Below are 13,697 nucleotides of genomic sequence, written 5' to 3'. Positions count from 1 at the left end.
TATTTCAGCAGGATTCCAGCTAGTACAATATAATGCTAATATAAATCTGCACTGATTAGGAGCATTTATGTGAATGTCTTTCCCCCCCCACACACATTTAAAAACACAAAACGAATCCCAGCAGCAGTCGCATTGTAAACTCCTTAGTCAAGGTAGAAATAATGAGCGATAGGGCTTGTTTTCCGAGTGTCAGTACAACAGAGAAGCATGCTTCAGCCCTGTAGGGCAATTACCGCCGTGTCTGTAGTGATCAGATAGCCCCCCCATCCCACCTGAAGCTTAAACACATCCGAGGATAAGAGCCAGTTCTCATTACGTGCTTCTATGTGTGATCTTAGCCCTGAACTGCACTTCTCCTGCACGATCCCCCTTCACTGAAGCCTGGACACGTTTAAGTTCAACTGCCCGTCTTATTACAACGCATTAAAACTGCAATCTACGCCACAAGCGTGACAACCTCACAGCAGCCAGGAACCTAAGCAAGGAGAAAGAAAACAAGACTATGAATTTTAACACAAACACAGACACACACACACACACACACACATGCACGCACACAGAGAAGCGCAGCTCCCCACAGCAGCCTAAGAGAGATCTGCTGCATAATCATCGCTTTGCCTCGCCGAATGCCTGTCACTTTCTCCTGCATTGCAGCAGCAGCAGCACGAGCCGATCAGTGCCGCCGGCTCCCTATAATTGAACAAAAGCAGGAGAAAACCCCGTAATCTATGCTGCCTGTCGATTCCTCTGCAAAAGCGCTCCTCTCACCTCCGCTCCTCGGCGGCCGGGGGCTCCTCTCCTCTCCTCGCCGGCTCCTTCCTTCTCTGAACTTGAGGAGGACACAAATGTTGCCCGTGCAGCAGTGGGACTGTTTTCCAGCTGTTCGGTGTGTTGGTCAGGTGACTGGTGACCTTGCCTAACTAAAGCAGGCAAGTGGCCCAGAAAAATGAGGCCTCATACAAGTTTTCCAGAGAGCTTGGAGATCCCACATAAATCAGGATTGCTTCAGCTACTGGAAACACACAGACGGCAGACGCCTTATGGAACAGGGAACATATATTTTGTGTGTGTGTGTGTTACATCTAGTACAGTCACTTTAATATCTCTTTGCTTTGGACATCCCCGGGAATATTTCTGAACTGCGGGTGACCTCTCGATACTCTCATTACTATAATCATTACTGTTTAAAAGGAGTCAATTATTAACAGTACTCAAATATCTCTCTTTCAGCAGCCTGTCCCCCCCAAACACAAATTCCTAATGTCTTAGATAGTTTCTCCCATATCATTTACGCATTATCGGGAGTTAACATGCAACTCTGTTTACGGGCACGAACTTACAGATCTAATACTCATTTCATGCTGCCAAAGAATACACTGACAGATGATGAATATTACGATTAATTCTGTTTAGTCTGTTTCCTTTTAGAAAGCAACTTGTGTTTGTATTCATATGCAAATCTATTATCGAGACGATGCTGAAGAAAGGAAAAACCGTGACGGCAAATTGAGCTTCTCAATCTGAGCAGCGAGTTCTGGGCTTGAAACGGTTGGATTTATAATCAACCAGAGTTTGGCAGATGTTTTTCTTATTTGTTTTTTCCTGATCCAGAGAAACTTTCAGAGGCTGACGGGTAAACTATGAACAAGCAATTACTCCTCTGAACCACAGACCACAGGGATGTGGAGTAAATTGAGTGACACACAGCGAGTTAGTGGCACAGGGCCGGGAAACTCCTGGTGGGGGGGGTTCAGAGCTTTTTACCTGCAACCTTGGGCCTTGCGGCTGTCTTCCTGGTTTTAATCTCTCGTTTTCACCTCATCCATGCAATTTCTCACCACTGTCCTCAGCATTGTATTTGAAATCTGCAGCTAATTTGCCAGTTTGTCCTTTTGAACGTAACCCCCCATGAAGATGTATTAATTGCAGGTGTTTTCCATTCCTGTTAGTGATCCGTTCAATTTTATGAGCTCTTCCAAACTTTTTTTTCTTCTTTGTGAAACAGACAGGATGAGGGCAACTGGTACCCGATCTCCACAACTCCCTACAGGCAGATGAAACACAAACTGGCAGCAAAAACCAAAACGTCCGACCCGGATCAACCGTGCTACGGAGACCATATATATTTTCTAAAATACCGCTCTCCACTACAGGTCAAAGTGCACAGATCGCACAAGCATATAGAACTGTGCTCCGATTCTGTTATAATGTACCCAGCGATTAGGCAAAGTGACACTTGATCAATCCTCCCTGCTTTAGTCACAGGCTCCTTTAATGAAATGGTAAAACTGATATTTAAACACAAAAGTCCTGTGATTCATTTATGATCTTATTTATGCTGACATTCAATGGCCATAAACAAACAAACAAAAGATGTTTTATTTATTTTTGAAATGAAGAGAAAGCCAGGAAAAGATAAAAGCAGAGTATGGATAACATACTTCTCAATGAGGGTGCATTTATTCCTCATTATTTCTGACTTAATCAATAACAAATTAATATGACACCAAAGCCTAATGTCTCTGTAAAATAACTGAAACACATTGTCAAAAAACTTCACATTAAGCTTATTGCACGAGTTGTCCCGACTGTGGAGAAATTAGTGGAAGAGCAGTGTTTATTAATAGTGCAACAGATGAAGTTTTTGTAGTGGCTTTTAAATGCTGCTGCTGGAAATCCCACCGGTAATATGAGAGAGGACGTGTGTGAGAAGGTTAAACTTTCTAAACCTCCTTTCGCTTTATTTTTTATTCTAGGAGACTGTGTTAGTGTTTTGGTTTTGTTTTCTGAATGGTAGGATGAATTGAGTCCTGTTTTCTGTTTCTCGAGAGGGCTCTGCAGACACGCTTTAATTGGCATCACCCCACATATTGGTACTGTCCCACTGATTTGCTGAGTCATGCCAATAAATAAAAACACACGATAGAACTTCATAATAACGGACTTTTCTAACCATTTAATATACTAGAACAGCTTGTCAATAGTCAGTATCTCGTAGGTTAAACAAGGCAATTGCATTTTTTTCTTTGCTTTCTTTTCCTTATGCTAGTAAAGTGGGCGGCTAACATACAGAGAATATGAACAAACAAATTAACAAATTACTAGCGAAGTTCTGATGGCAGCTGCACTCTGGGTGTGTGCTAGATTGGCATGTTTGTGTTTAAATTATTGCTGCAAATGGCACTACTGTGAAAATATATGGGAAAAACATGAGAGCTTTCAGATTCATTCATAAACACAGAAGTGAAATTTAAACACATCTGTATCGAAAGTATATCTTGAATGGTCTTTCCTCAGTCGTGATTGGTTTTAAGTCAGTTTTTAGGTCATCATTTGTTTTATAGAAATGCAGATAATACTATTCTAATCACACTCCAGCTAACGTGTAACATAAACTATAAGGATTTGTCTCAGCGTTTGCATTACTTTGATCTGCACAGCTCTACGCTGTTCATTATATAGGCATTGATTTTGAGTCTGGTCCATTGAGGTGTGAAGAAAAATATTGCCACCACTGTGCACTGTTGGATCCTATATTCTGCCAAATACAACCATTACTGCAGTAATAAATAGATAAATATACCAGCTGACAGTGTTAACTACAGCTTCAGATTCATTCCTGCAAAGGCATATTAAGCTCTGAGATCCACCCACTAATGGCTGGTTTCACTAAAACCATTTCTACCAGCAGTGATGTTATACAGCACCAGCATGCGGTACCATGAGTTGGATCTTCCGTCAGGTGACTAGGTCTCTAACGCCCCCCTACAGCAGTTTCCACTTCTCAGCAACTCCATGTTCTCAATCAAGTGCTTGCATTTAAATAATTTAACATTTGTATGCATCTTTTCAGAAGGTCAGAAATTCAATTTATTTTAGGCGGCTCTCACAACGCTCAATTGAATCGTCTTCAGCGGTAAACACAAATATCCAAATACAACATACGGAGACACAGAAAGAATCATTTCAGCCGCACGCTTCTGCATGTATAAATGTGGCTTTGCATTGAAAAGGAACAAAAGACTTGAGAGGAGGAGAGGAAGCTTGTTTAAGCCCAGAATCTGCTAGTTAAGCACGGCTTATTCAGAATAACTGAAGCCGCCGTTCTGTGCAGTTTGATAGGGGAGCTTTAATATCCTTCCCTTTGGGATCTGTTAAAAACTAAACTTTCCGAGGTTAGGTAGCACATTGCCTTCACTATCAATAATCGCCAGGCTGACTGCCAACTACTCCTGAAGCTCTCTAATAGGCTACAGCACGCCTGGGTTTATCTCCAAACCTGGCTCTGTGGGGGATGTGGCCTTCCCCTTTATTTTATTTATTTTCTTATGAGTATCTGGCGGTAGAGTCGTACTTCATAGTCATTCTGAAATGGCTGTCCTTAATGACAGCTGGAGAACTCAGTCAAGTTCAATGACAATTTCACAGTTTAAAATACAGGCAAAACAATCCGCTGATTCTTCAGAATAAGACACACTGTAATTCTTGAGAAGCTCTGACAAGTTTGTTGCTTTCTGTCAGTGTTTCTTTGATGATATAGTTTAGATATGTATTCCATATAGTTATTACAGACTCCCATGACTGGAAAAGGTCATGAGAAAATGATCTTTATTACATTAAAAGCTCATGTACTTTATTGCTATTATATTATCTCTTGGTAAAGTGATTAATTATATTGAATGGACAGTATTCTTCCAAGAACACAAAACCTCCTTTGGAAGATGTGAGAATTTGTGATGAACAAGAAGTCAAATTGTACCTGAAGGAACTAAGGTAACAACATTTTTTTTAATTAAATCAGCCTTCTCATATTATTATTCTCTAAAATCGTAGGATTATTTTTTTAATAAGATGCAATGCATAGATAACATGGTTGTTTAATATGTTACAAAATTCTAGCAATAGTGTCGTAAGTGTATACTAACCTTGTAAAAAGCTTTTTCAAATGTTAAACTAGTCTTTAGAGCTGGAGAATTAACAAAGATATAGTTTTGCTTTTCACAGTCTTCGGGAGAGAAATGCCTTGTTTTCAACACGGAGGATTGTTTCTACAGATCTCCTAGATAAAACCTGCGTACAGTCACGGATGTTTAATTCTGGACGCCTCATACTGTCTGCCCTGGTACTTATAGCTGCGCTTCAGTCAAGGGACTTTCTGAAACTTAATTCCTGTAGAAATGTGCTAAACATGGCTGAATGCAGTAGAATCGGTGTAAACGCACAATACGGGCGCTGAACAAAATAAACACCACAAAGCTGGAGAGAATTTTTCCCTGGATCAAGAGTGGCTCAAACCTGACAAAAACTAAGATTACGTACTGTGCAAATGTAAGCTGTGTTCAGGAGCAGATTGGGAGACGTGATTGAAGTGTCTGCAGTGGGACAGCAGAGCACCGGTACGGTATTTGGCAAACGGGGGTTTACTGCGTGAACAGAAATCTGCACATCTGTTCGCTACATCCTCCAACTTGTATGGGAAGATCATCAGTTCACTTCCTTCCCAGACAACCACAGTGCAGTTGTATAAATTACACACACACACACACACACACACACACATAATATGCAGGAAAGCCGAGTGCTTCGTGTAAAATTTGTGTTGATCAGCAGTAGAGTCCGTTAATTGCCAGTGACTGGAAGTGTGAGGAGACACAGCCAAAGCGTGTAGCAACTTTCACACCTTGGCAATGATAGTGCACCTCAACACCATGTTATCATGATGGAAGAGGTGAAGAGTGATATTTGAAATGGTCCTTCAGTTATTTATAACCCTGTCTGTGCTACTCACAGTGTAAGGGACTGTTCTGGGCTCTGGCATTCCAGTGTAAACACAGCGCCTGCACTGAGCAAATGCAATAATATAATGTGAATATTTTGCATTTTTGGAGAGCATTATTCTGCAAATGTCTGTAAATATTTTGCTTGTTTTGTCCGCCCCCTGTTTTATGAAGTACGAGATAATATGCAGAATTGAGGCTTACATTCAGTCAAGATCTCCCAAATTAGCTCCCTGCCTACTGAGCTGTGTCCTACATTGAGTGTCTTTTATTCCCCTAGTCTCTCCTCACCCAAGGTCAGCGGAGTCTTTCTGGAAATTTTACACAACTCTCCCAACACTCCTTGTAAAACCAACGTGTGATCTCAGTGTGGCTTTCTCACGTTTTTTAACAGATTCACTTTTCAGTCCTGGAGCCGGGAATTGCAGTGTGTGGTCAGTTTTGCATGACACAGTAACACCTGTAACTAAAATACACCCAATGGGAACAAAACCTACAATAATCTGACTTAACATTTCTAATTCCCACCAACAGCTGACCTGTTGAACAACTCGCCAATTAATAAAATAAAAAGTAATTCAAGATGACAGTGTGTTTAGAAACATCCTGAAGTACTCCTTTCGTGCTTCCAACGTAAATATCTCCAAGAGCACTAATAAAAAATAAACTGAGCGAGAAAGTCATGCGTTTCGTAATCCGCTTTTATTATAGTGGACTGACATGGGGTCATATTCTTGGCGCAAGGTATGACAGGAAGAAAAATAGACTAATATAGTGTGACTGTTTTTGACAGTTATACAATCTACAGCTGTAGAAGTAGGCCTCGATAAATGAATTACGCTGAAATGTGATCTGAACTGAAGCCAAATAAGGCAAAACAGCTCTTACAGAATAACTGCAGTATCTGTCGGGGTATAAAAAGAGCTGTGGCCTCCGTGGCTCTACTGTATTTATGCACAGCATGGTTAATTCACTGCAGTTTGCTATTACTAGTAAAAGTATTTTAAAAAAAAAGGTGAAGAATAATGTAGGAGTCAAGGGAAACTGTTTAGCCACAATGTTTTGGGCCCCGTCTGCTTCTCAGAGGATAGTAGCTGCTCAAACAACTTCTCTCTCTGATGGAAAGTACTTCTGCTGAGTGTGGACCCTGTCTGAGTGAAAATGATAAGGTGCCTTTGATGTCTTCTATTTTCACTTCCAATTATCAAAGCTGATTGGTTCCCTTCAGCCAGATGAATCCTGAAATAACCCACAGTCTGTCCCCGAATTCGTGCTCCCGCGATCTGTGGTCCGAAGAACTTGCGTTTCGAACCCCATCTTGCTCCTGGATCTGTGAGGGGCCTGCTTGGCTGCTTGATTAATTGATTTAAAATGTTTGCACTATGTAATGTTTGACCTTTTCTTGTAGGCTTATAATGCAGCTGTTTTTATTAATTTGCATAATGTTTTTCTGTATTTGCTGTATATTCTGGAAAATCCTCCCTCTGTGCTCCTGAAACTGAATCCAAACACTATTTTTGTTTTTCTTTATAGCATGGCAGGAAGTGATCTTAATGCATGCCTCATTATTCCAGCAGATATAAATACCTCCGTGTTTTACGCGGGAACCAGTATTTACAGCACCACAAGGCGCAGTGGCTGCACCACAAAGACAGGCCAGCAATGAAACAATGTAAAATATGCAGGAAACAAACAAACAACAACAAGAAACACTCAAAGACACTGCTGAAAATAAAAACCACACACATGATTACAGGAATGATTACCTTATTTCTTGTGCCCCATGAATTGCTCAACGTAAACACCAGTTTAGATGTTCAGACTCTCCTTCTGCTACAATATTTAATTTAAACTTCATTACCCTCAACTCAAAAGTCCTTTTCTCTTTCTTTTTACTTTAGAATGGGAATTCTGCTGATTAAATTATACTGGTAATAAACAAACAAACAAACAAATACAATATTGTAATTGATCAGCTATTTTTGCTTTCCATGGTGGGAACAGATACAGTGAGAGGACTTGCAACACATTAAATTACTCTGCTATATTTAATTAACCATATTCAAAATCATGAATCAATCTAAAACATACATAAAATGGTACCTTATGTAATTCTCATGTGATGGTACGGAGTTCAGCACGTGATCCGGGCTTTGCAATCCTGTTTCAGAGCTGGAAATGTTCCCCAGCACCTGAAACATGAGGCATGGCTGTGAAATGTAAATATTGTCTGATTTCGGAGGGGGAGCCTCTTTGTTGTGGATGCCGTTTGTCAGGAGGGAGGCTTCAAACGGAGTTGGAGGATCGCCTGTGAACACACACATCCCTGGGAAACCGATATCAAAGGAGCACCTTCGCCCGCTCTTCTCAAAACAAACATCGGCAGCATGTTGAGGGTTTCCAGGGTTAAATATTCAGCCTCTGAACACTCCAGACAATATACACTTCGAAATATGTCTTCATTATGAGTCAGAGGACATTCCCTTCCCATTCCCGTCTCATTCCCGACTGTGATCTTCTACTTGTGTTCCTGAAGAGTACATACACACATGTGCGCACACACACATACACACACCAGTGCATGTGTAAGTATGCACAAACACACAAAAACACACATGCATCAAGAGCAACCAGACTTATTCCAGGTCTGAAGGGAATGTCCTACTGACAGACTGAGGACCTGAACCTTTTCACCCTGGAACAGAGGAGACTACATGGGGACTTGATCCAAGTCTTCAAAATCATGAAAGGCATCGACCACATCAAACCAGAGGAGCTTTTCCAGATCAGCAGGGACACACGCACCCGGGGACACAAATGGAAATTGGGCTTCAAGGCATTCAAGACAGAAAACAGGAGACACTTCTTCACACAGAGAGGCGTCACAATCTGAACAAACTCCCCAGCGATGTGGCTGGAAAGACAATGTGGGAACATTCAGAAACAGACTGGATAGGATCCTTGATCACTCAGTTATTAATGGACACCAAACGAGCACGATGGGGCGAATGGGCTCCTCTCGATTGGACACTGTCTTATGTTCTATTTTATAAACGCAGCTGGGAAATCGAGACACACTTTTGAACACTTCATTATAAGAATGTCAAAGAATACATTATTATTTTTTTATTGAATAGTGTGTGGTTATTTTCATACAGGAATCAGTTACTGGTGTGCTTAGAGCTTCTCTTGATGGATGCTTTCAATGTGGTTCAGCCAGCAGCACTTACATTTTCCTGATAGGAATTGGCATTGCCAACATTTCTTGGACAGTATTTACTTTACGAGCTGTTATGTTAACGAGTGAATCCTTCATAAGGTGCGGTACTGCCAGCGATTATTTGAATTGGCAGCTGGCAAATTGTGTAGGGTCTCGAGGATGGCACAGACCACGTGCCCGCCTCTGCAGCGGGGAATACAGTTTGTAGCTTTCATATAGTTTGTTTCCAAGAAAAGACAATTCCAGGAGTCAAGTGAGCATAACGCACCATCTGCAGCGAGCTTTTCAACCCAGTGTCACTGCCTGTACCTGTCTTTATGGTCCTGCTCCTTCTCAGTGCACACAATCTGACACTGCCTTCATTGTGCGAAGCCTGTATCCCAAATACCGCGCTACAACAGTCCTCACATGAGAGAGCACAATCAACTATGCTGTCTTTTCTGAGACAATTCAAGACATTTTTCGGCTCAAAGACTTGGAAGGCGTTCCCCCCCCCCCCCATCTCCTCTCTGTCTCCGTCTCCTAGCCCTGTGAAGGCCTGGGAGAAAGGAATTGAATTATCATACTGTGAGCTTTGAGGAATTTTATTTTTTATTTTATTTTTTGCTGTGAACTCTGGCTTTCACTAGGCAACAATTATATATAAAAAACCTTTGTTCTATTTTTTTATGATTTATTTATTTGTACTCATGGAAGCTCAGTATAAGTCTCCTATCGCAGCCACTGAGCCCAAACATTGCCCTCCCCCTCACAAAAGAGCCAGAAATCCCCATGAGGATTCAAGCTATCATGGCTAACCAGCTCCCTCTGCCACGGGAACAACAACAAAGGACTGTTGTTGAAGTCCATTTTTTCCCTCAGGATTTTATTGGGTGTCTTTAATTCATTGTAGAGGCCGTTATCACAGTGAGGAGCGGACATTAATCTACAGCCCCGTCTCACTCCAGGTGCTTCATTGAGCACGTTGATTTAAACGCTCCGGGTTTTTGGAGAGTTGAGGGAATAATAAAGGAAAATGGTGTATAAATTCCTGTCCACGGGATTTTACAAGTTACGTCATTGTGGGAGAGAGCAGTCTGGCAGATAGTTTTCTGTAATATTATTATAAACAATAAAAATACAAGCAGTGAAAACAGTTACAATACATAAAATCGGACAGCGAGACGTGCAGGCGAGGGGAAGCTGCGAGGACTTCAAACATTTATCTTTCTTTTGTCTTCTACGTTTCCTCGACTCTCTGCTTTTACATTTGTTGCAAGCTTTGCCCTCTGGGAAGGGCCACCCCTCACTGGCGACACGGGGGGCTTTAAATCCTTCTGAATGTAATTCAATTATCCAATTAATTGAACTGCTCGGCAATGAACAGTGACTGTAGAGGGAGAACACAAATTAATCTGTGAAAATGTGAAGGTAATTATAATAATAAAAGTGGAAAGACGTGCATTAAAGAGTGGGCTGAGACTGCTGCACAAGGTTTAGCTGACATGACCAACGTATACAAGATCAGCCAAATGTGATCTTTCGTATGTTCTCACGAGGAATGTTCTCAAGCCTCTCCTGAAACCAAGAGCGGGGTATAAAATGACCTTGAACTGACCTCAGCAAACCTCCAAGACCTGGAGACAGTTTCATACAGGATTCGGAGAGGGCGTTCACCGCCGCCTGGAGACTTCACGGGTAAACACGATTCTCTTTTGTTTCAGTGGTCAGTTCGTGCTGCACATCCAGGCTTGCTTGGGAAAGCTGTTTGAGGGTTTGCTTGGAGATGTATTCCAGGGAAGTGGTCAGCGGTTCAAGTGACGGTCGGCAAACAGGAAGCCCGGGACGCTGAGAACTCAACCGGCAGTTGGCTTTGCTCCTCTCTTTCTCTCTCTCTCTCTCTCTCTCTCTCTCTTTGGAAAGTAGCTCGCCCTTATGTCTCTCATGTTTTTCCCTTGTCTGAAACCGCTCTGGTCCTGCTTCCTCCACTTGTCTTATCATTGCACATTCAAAAGTAAAGAGGGGCCTATAATTCACGTCGTCTTTTGTCATTTCAACGTCACCGAAGCCATATCTGAACTGGAAAGGTTAGAGTAGACTTTAAAAAACGTTGCAATCAGACTTCTATAAAACAAACACTCGCATACTGATATTAGTCAAATAAATTTGGTTGAGACGGATGTGAAGAAGTGTGAGCTGGACCGCTGTGTTTACCTTTTGTAGGTGTGCACAGCGTTGGTGGCAGTGCGTCTCGGGGCTCTTACAAACTCTACCGGCCCACTCCTTCAGAGAGGCCCTTTGCTAGCCGTTGTGTTCTCTGCCAACACAGTGTGACCTTGGAAGAACAACTGAAAAGTAGTGGTTTTTTAAAGCAGTTATCTGCACAAGAGTGTGTTTGTCTGGCTGTGTGGCTCATTGGATCGCTTTATTTAATACATCCACTTAAGCTCTGGAGTGATGTATTTAAATGTAGTTTTTAACAACTGTCTCTCTCTGAAGTCCTTCAGTGTTCAGGGCAGAACCACTCTTGCCTCCTACACTTTGGACCAGCTTGGGGGAGGCTGGGCCTGCAATAGTGAACTCCATATTGATAGGGGACTGTTGGAAGGTAAGTCTGTGCTTGTTGAAGTACGTGGGGACTTGATTCAAGTCTTCAGAATCGTGAAAGGCATCGACCACATCAAACCAAAGCTTTTCCAGATCAGCAGGGACACACGCACCCGGGGACACAAATGGAAATTGGGCTTCAAGGCATTCAAGACAGAAAACAGGAGACGCTTCTTCACACAGAGAGGCGTCACAATCTGAACAAACTCCCCAGCGATGTGGCTGAAGAGACAATTTGGGAACATTCAGAAACAGACTGGATAGGATCCTTGATCACTTAGTTATTAATGGACACCAAACGAGCACAATGGGGAGAATGGGCTCCTCTGGATTGGACACTTTCTTTAGTCTTACACACACGCAGGAAGGAGAAAACACCGGGTGAAACCAATACAAAGCACACACTCATGAAATACATGGTAAAAGGTACCGTCGACTCATTCAAATGTGCTGCTGTAATCTCTCTCACGCTTAGAGAATGCAAACTATGTAAACGATGTCTCCTGACATTACGGTCCAGTCATCAATTTCCCTGGCTGTTAATTCCACCCCTGTGTGGTCTCGCGGAGCTGCGAAAGGCAATTTGCTTGGATTAACTGCACCTCTGTTCAGGCAATCGTGACACGGAAATGCTGAATATGCTCGACGAGGATATAACCCCTGTCTCTCGCTCGGCAGAGACAGACGACACAACTGTTCGCTGGAGAACAATAACCAAGCCAAAGAAAATACACTAACTAGTATTGCCAGGACCACCTCAGCATATTCAGTATGGAAACCGTGGGCATGTTTTTTTTTTGTGTATGTTGTGTTATTTTTTGTTTTTAATACAACCAGCAAGATTTTGCATTTATTAATGGTTAGATCTCTATATTGGTTTTGGACACTTGGATTAATATATATTGGCCATTATTAGTCCTCCCTGCCTTCAATTAGCATCATTCCTGCCTTTGGAGGCTTGAGCAAGTTGAAGCTGATGAAATATGAAGGCTGGAAGTGGCATAAGTGAAGACTTTAACAAAACGTGAGCATTAGGAAAATCGCTTGACTGGTGATACTGTGAAAAGAGATTAAACAATTGCCATGGAGGAAGTGAAGTGAAACCTGCGAAGCTGCGGTTTTAACTGCCAGGTGGCTGCTTCTATTTGGGCAAAATCACACACAGAATGATTGGTAATCATCATCAGCTTTTGAGAAAGGAAGACAATAATGAGAGAGAGAGATGGCTGTCTGAAATTAATGAAGAAGTTAATCGAGGCAGAGTTATCGCTGCCAAGGGGGAGGGTGGGGGGGGGGTCATACTTCAGTGAAAAAGTCTCTGTTTGGAAAACTATAGTCTGTATAGTTCTCTGTCAACACTGTAGTATCTGAAATGTGTTTCTATGCATCGCTTTACACCAGAAAAGAAACGCAAAAAAGAAACGATTGTTCATACTCCTTCAGAAAGACTGGTCTGCTGACTCTGATTAAAATGTATAATTTTAGGACGGGCACAACTCCATACAAAATGCTGGTCCTCCATACAAAGCTCAGTTGTTGTTTTTTGGGGGTTTAAATGCCATTTTACATACAAACATTTCCCCTCAGTGGCTGAAATATTGTATTTGCATTTGAATAATCAAATATAGTCCTTTACCTGCATATATAAAAAATCAATTTGGGGCTTGCTAATCTTTTAATGACATCAGTTGAAATATATACAATTCAGTGCAATCATTCAGTTAATTGAATGCAAGCGTTTAATTCTTCTGGGCAGAAGAGGCAATAAGACCAGAGGTTTGTTCATCTGTTTGTTTGTTTTGGTTGTAACGTGGCCAGGACGGAAATACGAATATTAAAAACAGTTTGCCTGCTTGCATTCCCATTAATATCCAAGGGGTCAATGGCAGCAGAGCACTTTGCAAAGGAATGACCCTCCGCATGTGGAAACAATAAACGCCTGCTCTGTGTTTCGGATCGAGTGCGAGATCACATGACGAGGGACCGGGTTTCTGACAGCATTTACTGTGCCGGCCAACAGAATGGCAGAGCAAGCTGTTGATGGGTTAAATCTCAGGAGGGCACCCTGCTGTTCCTGGGATGAGACTGGAAGTTCGCTTGGGAAGAGTGCATAT

The 13,697-nt window shown here is 42.0% G+C and overlaps 1 protein-coding gene across 7 annotated transcripts in view; it reads right to left on the bottom strand.

Annotated features, from left to right (window-relative positions):
* Nucleotides 1-13,697, bottom strand: part of kank4 (KN motif and ankyrin repeat domains 4) — a 31,008-nt gene that overhangs the window by 14,846 nt on the left and 2,465 nt on the right. Inside the window, exon 1 of one of the 7 annotated variants that reach the window (XM_066692030.1) lies at nt 7,881-8,020. The exons of 5 other annotated variants lie outside the window; for them this stretch is intronic. The gene's annotated coding sequence lies outside the window, so the exon portion shown is untranslated. Of the gene's footprint in view, nt 1-768; nt 873-7,880; nt 8,021-13,697 lie in introns of those variants that run through there. One more of the 7 variants, XM_066692031.1, reaches the window with a different exon arrangement.

This window comes from Amia ocellicauda, chromosome 19 (genome assembly GCF_036373705.1).
Source record: "Amia ocellicauda isolate fAmiCal2 chromosome 19, fAmiCal2.hap1, whole genome shotgun sequence".
NCBI lineage: Eukaryota > Metazoa > Chordata > Actinopteri > Amiiformes > Amiidae > Amia > Amia ocellicauda.
The sequence above is the reverse complement of the archived record's forward strand: the minus strand, read 5'-3'. Positions and strand labels throughout refer to the sequence as shown.